Here is a 13,900-nt window from a genome sequence, read left to right on the forward strand (position 1 = left end):
CAAGGAAACAACTCATATTTCTAGCCAGATATGCCGCTGTTAAAGACCCTTCAAACATAGTACTTATTTGTTTTGCATATAAATGCAGAATTTTCTTATCCCATCCCCAAGGGGTGATCAGCATTGTAGTACTACAGCACCAGCCTCACAAGGAATGCTCTGTAGATGTACGTCCATCTTGAGGCTCCCCCATCTGCCCAGCCTGTAAAGATTCTTAAATTTTCTCCAGATTATTGCTCATCACCTGAACAAGTACTGAAGTGTAAATGAAAATAGCTATCCCATGAAAAAAAAAAAATCATTTAATGGCTGAAATAAAATGCCATCACTGTTGTGATAACAAAAGGTTTAAAGTGCATTACTGTCGCTTCTCTATACACTTGAAGGCTGGCTACTGGGTCAGATGGTGCAGCAGTCCATGTAATCTCCTGAATGGAAAAAAATTAGGCTCAAAGTGCCAAATAGACGCCCACAACATAGTATCAGGTAAAACAAACACATTCCTCCTATCCCCCCTCCCCAAATGTTAGAGAAATAGAGAGAAATTCCAGTCATTTCTCATTACTGTGAAGGTCAGCCTAGCTGGGAAAATTGTTTCTGCTTTACAATTCCCCAAACTGTAGAAAGCAGTTAGAGTTCTGGACAAAAACTAATGTTGCATTCAAAGGGAAAAGAGGCTGATATGGCATTGCTGCAGTAATAAGAGAATTTTTTACTCTTTCCACTTCCCTGTGAACCTAATCAACTGTGACATGAGAAAATATACTGGGCTCACCCAGCCAGAATCTGACTGCCACCTGAAAATGTCCTCAATATTCCACTGTTTGGGACTTTACAATGATCCTTCCGACATCAATTTTGTACATGTACATCAAAATGCCATTAGAAATGCTTACAAACACCTCCTGCTCACAGGCCTGCACTCAGACTCCAATCGAAGCCAGGCTGTAAAGACTCCCCAGTGGTTGACTAAAGGTTTCTTTCGATTACTCATATGAAAGCATTTGGTTATGGAAAGGCATCTTGGGGGAACCTGAGGGATCTAAAGATCTCCCCCCTGACCTCCCTTGTAAGCGCACTTGAATGTCATTAGGAGCAATATATATTGAAGGTACTTTAAAACCTGCCTTTAACATTTAATTAATATGTGTTGACTTACTAAATTTCCTCATTCTCCTTGAGATTCAACAAAGCAGCCACACTTTTCCAGGGCTGCCAGTAAGTGGCAGGGAGTGGGAAGGTGTACCGAGAGAATGAGAACACACGGTATATACATATCCTACCACTCTCAGTTACAGGGACGGGTATGTTCTTGTCTTCATGTACATGAACTAATGCACACATACACCACATACATGATGCAGCTGTAAATTAATATAGCCTTGAAAAATTCTTGGCATATTTAATGCATTTCTTGGTGACACTTTTATTGTTTGTCAGTGATGAAAAGGTGAATAAATCTAATGCAACTGAACACGATGATATTATCACCCTCTTCTTTTGTTCTAATATTTACAGGAAATATTACAAGTGTTTGACATATAAATTGAGCATTTGACTGACTTTAATAACCATGTGATCAATAAGAAGTGATATTTTTATAGTCTAAGCTCAATATTTAAAGGGCTAGGGGTCACATATCTTTATCAAAGCACTAAGGCTAAAACTTTATTTTCAGAATCTGTAATTTCTCTTTTTTTAAAGTCTGTATTTACCTGATATCATTAGAAGTCAAATTTTGCTTATTAAGTCTCAATCCTATTAGAGCTAGCATTTAGATATTTAGGGATTTATTTTACTGTACTTTCTAGAAGGATTCCTATACTTCTTTTTATTAAAATCAGTGTTGAGTGATAGGAAGTCACTCAATACCTACCTTAAACATTATTCTTTATCCTTGGAAGATACCAATTATTAAAAAAAAAAAAAAAGAAAAAAAAAAAAGGATCAACCTTCATCATACATATGCTCCCTATGTATCTTATACTCATCTTTCAGTACTAATCACCTTCTAAAAATTTCCACCTTAAAGTAGCTTGGGAAGCATCCTTTCATTTTGCATGACTGCAAAATGGAAATCAGCGAGATGCAATCCAAACAGCAGGCAGCCCTCCCAGGAAAAGCAGAGCTCATGCCATGCTAAAGTGGCAGCTCTCCCATCCAAACAACTGATAGAATATCACAGAACCTATACGTTCAGCCCCTCTTCTCCCCAGAGAGAACAAAGCCAAACTAGTCTTCACTTACATCTGGAATATTTACTGAGCTCCTTGGGGGCTTATCTAGCACTTATAGAAATTATTCATTAAAATTCCCAGCAGACAATTCTCAAACGGCAAACACATACATACTTATACATAGTAAGTGACAGGCTCATGACCTTTCTCTGTTGTTATTTAGAATTGGTTCCTTTGTAAAAGATACCACACGCACTGGGACACGTAGGAGGAGAAGTTCTCTTTCTGGCATGATAAACAGTCAAATATATTCCAAGATGGAACAGTAAAAAGACCTCAAGCGTTCATTATTCTGCCAAATCAGGGCACTCACCAGCATGTGGAAACCTTGGTTGAAGCCTCACGTCTGGATCAGGCGCAGGGAAAGGCTTGAACCTGAGGCTATGATACAGTTTCATGAGATGATTTCACCAGATGCCATGAATACACTTGCTTTTCAGTGAATCTACAGTTTTCAACAAAAACTAATGAAAAAGAAGCCTTGAGTCATCCAGCTGTTTAAAAAGGTTGCTAGGCATTTTACAAAGGAACAAGTTGTAGCAAAATGAGGGTGGTTATCATCCTGATGATTATAAATCTCACTTCTTGAGATAAACCTCCTTTGCTCAGTGCTGGACCATTTCACTGGCATGGCTGATTATTTCATAGGGCAAACCCATGTCTGCCAGCTGTCAGGAGTGGGAAGTGTTCTGATCTTTTCTTTCTACTTTGTGAGGAGTCTCCTCCTCAGGTCGTTACCCCCATTGCCTTGATGCACTGCATCATCCCCTGGGAAATTTAAAAACAGGACCCTAATGTGAAGATTATATTCAACAGTGTGCAGCTTTCCAGTTTACTGGAAAAAAGTCAGATTCAGCTTTTCTAAGCACCAGGTGATTTTGAGAATAAGATTCATTTAAAATATTTTGTTACAAATTTTTTTTTTGCAAATAGGTTTAAAAAATTTTGATGGAAAAGTTATTGCACTATTATTATTTCCATTGGAATTGAAACTTTTTAAAAAGTGGTAGGTATTCTGATTGTGTTTAGGAAATCTCTCCCTCCATAAACTCCCAAATAAAGTGTTTGGTACCACTGAAATTCCCCAGTTTTGGGCTCTTGTTTTGAATCCAATTTCCCAAATGGCATAGGGGTGCATATGGTAAAGTAAAATGGATGAAATCAGACTTCACAGTTTTATTTCATCCATGCGAAACTTTGTCAGCTACCCTGTTTTTTTTTTTCTGTTTTCTTTTTCTTGTTTGGAGTCAAATATTTCTGGAGATCGTGGAGTATCCTTGGGTCTGATTTTTGTCTAATCTTAGTAATAAGACTTTCTCCTGTGAAGATATTACAAAACCAAATACAGCATGTCCAGAAAAAAAATCTGCAAATTTCAGTATCTGTTGCTTGGATGAGGAACAAGTCTTATCTGAAAATAAGGCAATTTTTTTAGACAGTCCTAGAAACCAGAGCAGCACCTGGCTGGCCTTCAGACTTCCAAGTGAGGTTATCACCAGGACTGTGATCTTACTTTTTATTATTCGCAATAAAGGACATTGTTAATCTAGAGAATCAGATTCAGACTTTCAAAACCACAGACTGAAGATGAGCTTTGCATGTCCTTATTGATTCACAAAGGTAAATGGAGATGATGTATACATGTCCTGAGCATTTTAAGGTCCTGTTTAGGTTGATGCTTGTCCAAGAGTATAAATGCTCTTGTCAAAGACCTGGGAAACGTTTCTACATTTCACTAGGTGGTCTGGCTTTTTTTGTAAGTTTTCCACATAAATGAATGCAATGCAAGCCATGGTCACCACGAAATGGGTACACAGTGTCTAGTGCAAAATGGCAGTAATGACTTTTTTCATAAGTAATGACCCCACCAAAGGCATCTCAGATGTATATGCTGACTCTTCTAACCGCTAGCCTCATTTTTATTTTGTGAATAATTGCTCTTGCTGTATGCGGCTGCTTCTTTTTCTGCTGACTCCATTCCCCTTTTGACCTGCAGACCCCTCAGATAAATATCTCAAGGATATCCCCTTTGTGTTCCAAGGCATAGGGTAGTTTAGTAACTTGTGAAAGTGTCTGTTTCAGCCTTTAAATAACTTATATGTTACCATGTTTTCCGAGTAAACTGTGATAATCTCCCTTCTAGAAATAATAGGTAAACTCTTCTTGTAACTTACACTTTATACAACAGTACAGTTAGAAAACAAAAAAAAGGAATTATCACTTGCTTGACAAGGTCTCTTTGGGAGACACAGCCATCTCTGTAGAGGAAAAGAATTTGGGTCTTTTGCTAATAGGCAACCTAAAACTAATTACTAAGCTTCACTCAGATATGTGTGAAAAACAAACAAACATGCATCAAAACACAGACTTCTCACCTGCCCACCTCTCTTAGGTAATTGGGCTGCTCTTGGGACTCAGAAGCAACAGCACATCCCAGGGCAAAGCACATGTGCAGTTGCCTTCAAAAGTCTTTTATTTTTCTTTTATTTGCTCACTTGGAGTCTGGCTAGAAACTTCCTATGGGTCAGACCTGGCTCACAGACCATCAGTTGCATAGCTTTGATCTAAACACGCTTTACTGCCTCTTCTAGTCTGCTTCTTGCTGGACCACTGATGGTCTACACGCAAGGTTTTGTACTTCTCCTACTATTTTCCTTAGTGTGTTGTTAGCAATGTAATCCTTATTATCATTAAACTAGGGTAAGTATGAATTGCTTAGAGAATTCAAAGTACTTACTATAAATTTTCTTGATGATGGTACATTAGTATGCCTATCTGAAGTTACACATTTAAGAGTTGAGTACCTCAGATAAACACAGGATACTGTACAAATCTGGCTGGCTTGGTGTGAATTTTGGCATTTGCAAATTGTCAGTTTCCTGTCATATAACCTATAGACACAAGCAAGATTTTTCTAAGAAATCCAGGGGTTGAAATCTGTATTTTTGTTCCTTCGAGGTCTAAGTAACAATTTCTACAGTTCACATCAATGAGAGCGACTGAACCCTTCTGAAAATTAGATCAATGCTTATTCAAGACACTAGCATTAGACTTTTGCACAGTATTATTTAATTTTAACTTGTCTACCCTCCCTTTGTCCAAAGGCTAATAGAATATAATTACACTAGGCTAGGAAAAATTTGATAAAGTTGTAGGCAGCCTTACATTCAAAAATCCCTATTGTCTTCCCCCAATAACTCTGTCAGTGATATACTATTGTATCTCTCAGTCATAACCAAGTGAGATGAAAATTATTCTGAGAAGTAAACGCGTGAGGAAACCACAGGAGGCACACATCAACACAAAGGATGCAACAGCCCACAGTGCGCGTACTAAAGGACAGGTCTTCATTGCCTCACTACACTAACCACTGGGTTTAAGCCTCTTTTCACAGGTGGCACAAGACATTTTAAATTAGCTTCAACTATTGCATGACCAGGCCTGATTAAGAGATGGTTTCTGCTGGACCTCAGTATGCTCAGTAGTGCCAACTCTGGGAACAGTGTAATGAAAAGAAAATGGATGGGAATAGGTAATCCATTTCTAGCATTTCCTCATTCTCCTCAACTCTTGATGTAACCAAAAATCTTTATATCCACTTCTGAATGAGATTTAGGCTACAATAACATAACACAAAGGTGTATGATGAGCATATTTAACCAGCGCAATACTTTAACACAAATTTAAAAGCACTTCCCCAAGAAGATACAAACCTTTAACTAAACCAATCCTCTACAACAAAATGGTGGTTGCATTGGGATAAATTATATATATACATAAGCCCTCCATAAATACTTTACTACATATTTGCTTCATAGCACGGATTTAACTTTGAGAAGCTTCCCTCTCGTTTTGAAAAATTAATGCAAACATTTTGGGGGGAAAAAAAAAGAGAAAAGAAAAAGAAAACACACATAAAGACCATTAAAATTCTGACTCTCCAGCCCCAGGAGTTGATCTTATACATTTGTAGTTAAGTATGTTAGCAACTCTCAACTGTTTTCCATTGCTTACAGATTACTGATGTTGCTACAGGTGAAGACTGAGTTCTGAAGCTGTTTTACTAGCGAGTGCTTGCTTTTCAACATTCTAAAGTGAAGATGTGAACAAACCTTTGAAAAGTGTCTGAATATTTCGATGCCAATATATTTTGCATGTAAAATATAAAAATCTCTGCGTGTTGCATTTGAAATCTGATAAATATTTATTATCAATGCTGTTTGCTTTTAATCTGTTCAGGATATCATTCCTCCAGCTCTTTAGTACTTAAACAAAAATGGCATTTACATTACAATATTGCTTGCCAACAATCTCATTTTCTGGTTTAGTCAGCAGCCTTCATGCTTGATTAGTCTTTAATTATACAAATACCTACATATTAAAAAAGTTTTCTTTTTTCCATACTTTGAGCATGTAATTATTTTCTCTTGCATGCAATAACCTTTAATTTTAGGATTAAGCAACTGATTCTCTTTAGTATGGATGGATTTTTTCAAGTGTTAAAGCAAATTTGGTTATTGTATTACGAATAGGAAAATTAACTTTAGGAAAACCTTTCATTAGTGCATTTGACAGCACACTGAGCAGCTGACAGAAAGTTCAAAACATTCAATATACTTGAAAACAAAATGGATACCAATTCCACGTCCTGTGAAGTCAACAGCAATCCTACTCTGAATTCAGCAAGAGAGTGGCTGGGGCTATGTGATTCCTCTTTTGAATATTCTTTGCTTTTCTAGTATTAGTGTTACAGCAGTACCTGGAAGCCCAACACAAGATCAAGGCCTCACTGTGTTATACCAAAAAAACCCGTAAAAGTTTGCAGTCTAAAGAGATCAAACAATGGTGGGAGAATCAACAACACAACAGAAAGAGGAAGTGACACGCCAGGCAGTGACAGAGCTGGGACTCTGGTGCTCCCGACTCCAACAACCCATTGACTAGAGCACTTTGCTTCCCGATACAAATTATTTTTCAAAGCTAATTCAGTAAGCAAAGGGGTAGCTTGATAATCAGATTAAAGGTAAATACGCAGATTGCATGTGACGATAAAATACCTCCCTGTCCTCCCCTCCTTTCCCTGCAGTTTTCACTCATGAGAGCCTGGACTGCCAAGTCTGGGTCTCCAGGACTGACATACGTTATCTCTATACCTGCTTGTACATTTGAAGTACCAGTGATTTCCCCCTAGACATACTCTTTGAATGTCTATGGGGAAAACATCAAGGATTTTCAGAATGGCTTCATTTTCTCAAGTTTTGTTTATTTTCAGATTTGTTTTACATGAACTGAAAACTCTGTCAGACACATTTTGACTGCATGGAGAACATGTTTCATAGTAGGAAGACAGTTAAAAAAATGTAGGAAGCTGTAATTCTATAAAATTGGGGAGGGAGAAGAGGGGAAAGCCTTCCTAATGGCATATAGAGCTTGCTCCTGTCTCATTTGAGAGCTGTGAGAAACCTCCTGCCAACTTCCCCAGCAGTAGTGTTAGGTCTCGTTATAAAATGAAAAGCTGCAGACAGAGGTAGGGTGGAAATGCACACAGCATCTTATTCCAGGATGGTGATCAGTGATACAATTTCAGCCTTTCACAATGCCAATCCTTCTTTCTGGATTTTTGTGTCTCTCTGCCAGTGGAAAAGGTCAGTAGGAATAAGGGCACTGTGAAGAACAAAGACATTGTTTTTTCTCATCTCCTCCTCCCACAATTTTCCTTTTCCTCCCTAAAATCAGGCCCTGTCCCTGAGGAATTCTACACTGATAGAAGTTGCACCTTCAGATGAATCCTGGGAATGAGACTGACTTCTTCACTTGCCCCCTCCTGGACCTTGATCCCAGTACAGCCACAGTCCTCATCATCTGACACCCCTGCTCCATAGCACATGGGACACCCACACTGGCAGCTGTTTGGCACTGTGTGATGTGTCCCCCACCCCAGGGAAAGGTCAAGAGGAGATCAGCCCTCTACCACCTCCTGTGCTGTTCCAGCTAGAGCCCCCAGTCCACAAGAATAGCACTGGCCAAACCGGGAGGACAGCAAGAAGAGACAGAGACAGCACTCCAGTTGGATTTGGCCATCCAGCAGGTTGAAAATGGGATTATAAGGTTACTATGGTGAAAATCATAAGAGCATTACCAACTACCAATTTTTATATCACCTCTTATCACATTCATTCAGAATCATCTTCTGATATAAAATTATGGGCCATCACTACTACGGAGTAACACTCTACTGTGACTGGACCCATATTTTAGGGTTTTCTTGACAGCATCTGTATTTTTGCTAGGAGTCTAGGATCCTCCCGGGCCTGATGGCTTCCCTGATGCTTTTTACAAGCACATAAGTATTTCTTAACAGGTATACAAAGATATAGCAGCAGTGATTGCTGCTTTAAAGAATCCGAGCTCCTTTAAGAACCAAAACTCACCATCATCATTCCTTTAGTAAAAGGATAATCCTAGCAATATATGATGTGCTATTTTCATACACCAGTTTTTCTCTTCTGGAAACTCAGCTTTGCCTTCCAATCTCTTTGACAAACATAACCTAGCTTGGTTCTCCAACTGGAAACCTCACAGGATATTTGGTCATGTCTAAGCAATCAGAAGTAAGTCAAATTCCTGTCCTGCAAGAATTTCTCCTTATTTAAGATGTAATTTCTGATGCAAATAGAGATGACTGGTGGAGTATTGAAATGTTTCAGCAAACAAAAACCTGCATTTGAAAATGATGAAGTATTTCAGCATATTTCAAATCATCGCTATGAATTAAAATGTTTTCAGTGTCTTTTGTTAAATCACTATTTTTTACGCAATTCAATGTAATAAATCGTTTATATACAACTTAAGCTGATTTTAAACAAAAGCTGTGCTTGGGTCTTTTCACTTCCCAGGCTTAAAATACAAAATTAAAATGAAATTTTGGGCAGGGAAGAAACAAACTTTGTGGAACTACATAATTATCAGAAAAGAAAAATCACTTAGAAAATTCCTGATCAGTTTAAGGTACAATAGTATCAAAATAAAAAGTGGGTGTATTTCATAGGTAAGGTTTTGTTTTGGTTTTTTTTTTCTCTGAGACTCACAGTGCTCATCTACTTTCTTGTTCTCTTTCTTTTACTTCATTTCCTTTCTCAGCTGGTGGCAAATATCTTCATTTCTTGACCTTGTCCTGGAGCAACAGCAAAAAATACATCGGTGCTACAAGACAGGTTGCCCTAAAAATCTTTCAGACCTTGCTGGTGGAACAAATACTAAGAAACCAGAAGACTTCTCTTCCAGATGAAAGTTTTATGGTAGAGCCCCTTAAGACCCACAACCTATCTCCTTCTACAATTGATTCAACCAGTGATTTGTACATTTTCTTTTTTTTTTAAAATTTATTTTACAAAAGATTATAGCAGAACGTAGTATATTGCAAATTTAAAAATAAATTTTAGGATCATCTATAAGATATCAAGTCTGATTGTTGATTTCCTACCTGCTAGGACATGCCATCTCATGTGCTGCTAAATATCCATGGTCTTAAATAATCCTAATTTCCTCATATCCTAACCCACTAGGAGCACTTCAAAATACACATTTTCTGGCTTGTGCCTGAGGTGGTAACCTCCGACCTTTCATTTTCCAATTTCCACATAATTAATTGTTGGTTACTTCAAACTAAAGTAGAAGGTTGGTGGAGAAAGGGGAAAAAATGAAACAAGAAAGATTTGGAAAGCTCATGTTTCCAGTGTGACCCCTTGGATAAAAGGATTTTTTTATTTTTTCTTTTCCCTAATTTGTTTCTAGTTGCAGCACTAAGGTCAGAATAAGCCAAGAGAATGAATGGAATAAACGTCCTGATGGGCTGCCCGAAGCTGCCTGGTGTTACGGATCAGCGTAAAACCAGCTCTCTTTCCTGCGCCTGGGCCGATGTAACTCACTGGAGTGGCAAATTACATCAGACCTACAGCTGTAACCCGACATTATGATTAATTTGATCAGTAATTTCTCCTGTTTTTCATTTTAATCGGTGTGACTATTCTGCTGTGGCAGGTCTTTCAGATCTAATTAAGATAAATTTCAGAGTAAAAGACTTGGCAGAATTTTCGAGTCAAATCCAAGCGTCAAGTGTGAAGACCTGCAGCACCAGTCAATCAATTTCCAGTAAAGACGGCAGGCTGTAACTCAGCAATCAACCCATTAACACTTAAGCAAATTTCATAATCTCCAGCCCTGTGCTTAGTCACTCTCTCAAAACATTCTGGCTACCAATAAAAAATAAAAAGTATTATTATTTTTTTTCAAACACCTGCTCTAAACTGCAACTGCTAAAACCACCAACAGAATCCACAAGTGGACACTCTGATAGATTACAGCAATATGGCTGAAAAAGGCTTAATTTTAAACTTTAAAACACAGTCTGGAGAGGTTTTTTTGTTTGGTTGGGGTTTTTGGGGGAGTTTTTTTGTGGGGTTTTTTTGAGACAGTATCTAGAACCTGAGTGACCTCCTTGAGGTGCTTATTTGTACAAGGAGTCTTGAAGAATATAACATCAGGGCTATACTACTTTGAGAACATTGCTCCTCAATCAAATTCAACAAGCCCACTAGGTTCTCTGTGTTCACTTGGTCCACTTGTTTCCAAGTATAAGAATTTTCTTCTCACAGAACTAGAAACTTGTGATGAAATGCAATTTTTCTTTCCTTTTTGTTTTTTTTTTTTTTTTAATTACAAAGAGGCAAAAGGTATGAAAAATAGGGGAAAGTAGAGTAATGCTTTGGGATATTCTCTACTTCCCTGGAAATCTTCGGACATACGGATGAAAAGAGAAATTAAGATAAATGAATGCTAGCAAAATAGATCCACTAGATTTAAAAGAGTATCTGAGGGGTTGTGTCAATTTTTTCTGTCCCTAAGATCCCCAAGGGTCCTCCTCACTGCCTAGACAGGCTTTGGAAATAGAAGACCTTATGGGATGTGGATCCTTTCCAAAGTTTGTTCTGGGATATTATTTATTTATTTCCCCATTTATTAAATACTTCAGTTGCTTTAGGGAGTTTATTAAACGCTCCCATTTCAGAAGCCAGAGCTTGCTGGGCAAACAACTCTTTTCTCTCCTTCAGAGAATTCTCTAGCAAATAGTTCCCTATATTAGCCTCAGCTTCTGCCCCTTGGGTGCTAATAATGACAGTTGTTTTGCTCGAAGATTAATTTCCTTTGCTTTAAATGTGGGTCAGACACCAGCACTCCTTGTGCTTCTGAAAATAGCATCACCTGCAGAGTACATTTGGATGGACCAGGCAGCCAGTGCTCCAACTTAGAGAAGGTTTCCTCAGGGAATGACAATACTTGCTTATAAAGCCTCTTTGAGAACCCTTAAACATCTCTTTGCTCTATTTAAATAGAGTATTCAACAGCTTTACAGTGTGAATGCCTCAAAGACCCAAAACAGCAGGGAGCTTCTGGGAGAAGGAAGACAGCTGAGTAGAAGATCTGAAACCCTACTCAGTCCTGTGGATGGATGCAGTCTTACACCTAACTGAAACTAGACCTTCTGTGGAAGTGACACCCACGCATCTTCAGGTGGACACAACGAGTAGTAGCCCTCAAAAAAGTTCACTGTGCCAGGAAACCAGCTTGCATGTCTCTGCACCTGCACTGGGCCAGGGAGCATGGTACAGTGTAGTGTGGGGACACCTGAACATCCAGCTGGGACAAACTGCCATGCTGCCATATCAGAGTGGCCTTAGCCTGTGGCAGACCCAGAAGGGCTGAGAAGGATTATGGAAGTGCCCAGAAGAGGTGAGAGGAGAAGAAGAAAGTTGTCCCTGGATGCACTGAAACTCAACGCCAACGATTTCTCCAGCAAGGTTCAAGTTTGTGAACAGGGTTGTCTGTGTGGTTCACAGTGACAAAAGAAAAAGCATAAAAACAAAAGGAAGAGACCTGAATCACAACCAACAGCATCTGCAATGGGTAATAAGCATGTGTGCTTGTGTGTGGTACGCAACTTCAACCGTAACTTTCTAGATAGTGGAAATTTTTATACAAGTACTTGCCTCATCCAACTCATGAAATCACCTTTATCAACCCACAAAAATCATTAAAATAGGGTAAGAACATTCAGAAACCCAAAACCGTGAGTAGAACAAGATGCTTACATCTTTCTGGACCTGTTTGAAATGAGCAGGGGATGAAATATGCAAAATATTCTCAACAGTTCACCAAGCTCAACTGGATTTAGCTGACTGCAGGGCAGTTTCCATGCTATTAGTTTAGAGCTGAGATCTAGGTCTTGCTGCTACCTCCTGGAAATCCACCTAAGATCAGCACCTCAATAAGCTCACTCTCAGCAGGTGATGGGCATGAACCTTCCTGAATAAATGTCTGCTGTATGTGTCTATATCAACTGTTGCCTTGTGATGTGCAATGTCTCACTCTCTGTTGATACCAAAAATTAGGAAATTTTGGAAAACTGATTCAAAGCAGTGCATTGCTCACGATTTGTAAGATATTTCTTTGTCAAACTGATTACCAAGAAACTTAGGAACAGATTCAGACAGTCATACATTGCACAGTATCATAGGCAGGAACTTATCTCAGCTGCCTTCCTCAAACTAACAGATTTGGTTGTTTCTTCTGTGTCTTAAATATATGTAAATTTATCAAAGCGTCAGTAAACACTGAGTTTTCTTTAAAATAGGTTTTTCCTTAATGAGCAGCTAACCAGTGAATGAGGTTGGGGGGAAGAGAAGAGGTAGTTTGTTTTTTGTGACTGCTGGAGTCTCAGGCATCTGTACACAGTCTCCCTCATTTACAGCTCAGTGTTTCAGCCTTTCTGCTTTTCTTTTCTCCTTTGTTATAAAAGTGTTGAGGTTCCAAATACATTATTTAAGATTAGTATGAAAATTTAATCTGAAGGAGGTTCTGGTTTTGCTATCCTAGAGTTTGTTATTACTTGGAAGATTTTTCTGCTGTTGTCATCTCCTCACTTCCCTTCTTCCCTCCTTTTATTATTATTTTTTTCTCACTCATCATCTCCCCTCAGCTGCAGTTATCGTAGGTAGGCTTCTATGACAAAAAGGTGCTTTAGGAAAGAGTTCTGAAAACAGTCAGAATAATTTTACAGTGGGGCAATCCCTGGGGGCTTTCCTGTTTGTCTATTCCTATTCGCACAGGAAGAGAACAGTAGAAATCATTGGGAATTCTTCTATTCCTACGGTGCAGCTCTCCCTTTGTAGGTTGGGCTGTGGGTATGTTCACCTTATCCATACCGCTAAAACATACAGAGGGTGTCGGCACCAGAAGCTAACCTCCACTTGGAGCCAGTTAAATATATATATTGCTGATAAAAAACGCCTTATTCTGGTAGTTAAACAGAATAATTGGCTACTTAGTACTTGGCTGATCTGATTTTATATGGCATATAATCAAGATCTTACGGCTCCACAAATGTAATTGAATGGAAACTCTGTAAGAGGTGCTAACTATGCTTTGAAGTTGCAACACGCTGACCATTCAAGAACCCGTATAGTTTACCATGGAATAACATTAAACATTCACAAGAGAAGTGTTATTTGGAGAAGTGTATTTTCCCAGAAGTGAAGGTTTCAAAGTCCCCATTTCACAACATGAGACAGGTTGTCTTTCACCTCTGGATTCTTTTGTCTCCATCA

The 13,900-nt window shown here is 38.6% G+C and overlaps 1 protein-coding gene across 1 annotated transcript in view; it reads right to left on the reverse strand.

The window, feature by feature from the left end:
* The window catches only part of LOC104521395 (POU domain, class 6, transcription factor 2-like), a gene marked incomplete at its 3' end in the record, with an annotated part of 128,015 nt that overhangs the window by 22,600 nt on the left and 91,515 nt on the right, over positions 1-13,900 (reverse strand). The window lies entirely within an intron of this gene.

The sequence above is a fragment of the Antrostomus carolinensis genome, unplaced genomic scaffold (genome assembly GCF_000700745.2).
Source record: "Antrostomus carolinensis isolate BGI_N321 unplaced genomic scaffold, ASM70074v2 scaffold3700, whole genome shotgun sequence".
NCBI classification, from domain to species: domain Eukaryota; kingdom Metazoa; phylum Chordata; class Aves; order Caprimulgiformes; family Caprimulgidae; genus Antrostomus; species Antrostomus carolinensis.